Genomic DNA, 1,235 nt, shown 5'->3' on the forward strand with positions numbered 1-1,235 from the left:
CATTTTGAGCATGGCCGTTGCCAGTACTGTGTGACTGGCCTTCGTGCCGGTGGCACGTAAAAGCACCCACTACACTCTCGGAGTGGTTGGCGTTAGGAAGGGCATCCAGCTGTAGAAACTCTGCCAGATCAGATTAGAGCCCGGTGCAGCCATCCGGTTCACCAGTCCTCAGTCAAATCGTCCAACCTATGCTAGCATGGAAAGCGGATGTTAAACAATGATGATGATGATGATGAGATAGATAGATAGATAGATAGATAGATAGATAGATAGATAGATAGATAGATAGATAGATAGGTATATAAGGGGGTGCTGAAAAGTTCTTGGCTTTAAGGGTATCACGAAAGGCCTGGCTGGAGGCCCAACTTTCCAAGTTCTTTTATAGGGCTTAGAAAAACTGAAGGGCCGCTGCAATAAGTGTGTGAATCTGAGAGGCAAATATTTTGAATAAAATCATAATTAACTGATCCTCTATTTTCTTACACATACACATATGTATAAAGAGAGAGGGAGGAAGAGAGAGGGAGGAAGAGAGAGGGAGGAAGAGAGAGGGAGGAAGAGAGAGGGAGGAAGAGAGAGGGAGGAAGAGCGAGGGAGGAAGAGAGAGGGAGGAAGAGAGAGGGAGGAAGAGAGAGTGATGATGATGATGATGATGTACTGTTCCCTGATAGAAAGACCAACGAAAAGGTATTCCATCTGGCGAGAGATAAATATTATTTAAAGGACACAGTAGGTATCTTTAAGTGCTACTAATAGTTTCATATGTTGAGAAACTCCTCAAATATATTCATCAGACACAAACCACACATCACAACAAACTTAAAGAAAAAACTGAATAAGAGAAAGAATATGCAAAAAACTGAAAAGGCTGAATATAGAAAACGCCGAAGGTTAAAAAAACAAAAAAAGTAAAAGTAAAAACGAAAATTTAACAAGTAAAAAAAAAAGGTAAAAGAGTTATCTCCCTTAGATCCTAAATTATAAGGCTTGTATGAATTCACATTTATAGACATTTTAGTTTAAGGTCTAGGGAGCATAACTCTTTTACCTTTTTTTTTTTTCCACTTTTTACATTTTAGGTTTTTGTTTACCATTTTTTTTAACCGTCGACGTTTACTATATGCAGCCTTCTCAGCTTTTTCGTGTTTTTGTCTTTTATTCAATTTTTTTTTTTTTTAGTTTGTTCTGCTTGTAATTCATAAATAAATAAATATATATAAACAAATAATATATAT

The sequence above is a fragment of the Octopus bimaculoides genome, chromosome 15 (genome assembly GCF_001194135.2).
Source record: "Octopus bimaculoides isolate UCB-OBI-ISO-001 chromosome 15, ASM119413v2, whole genome shotgun sequence".
Lineage (NCBI taxonomy): Eukaryota > Metazoa > Mollusca > Cephalopoda > Octopoda > Octopodidae > Octopus > Octopus bimaculoides.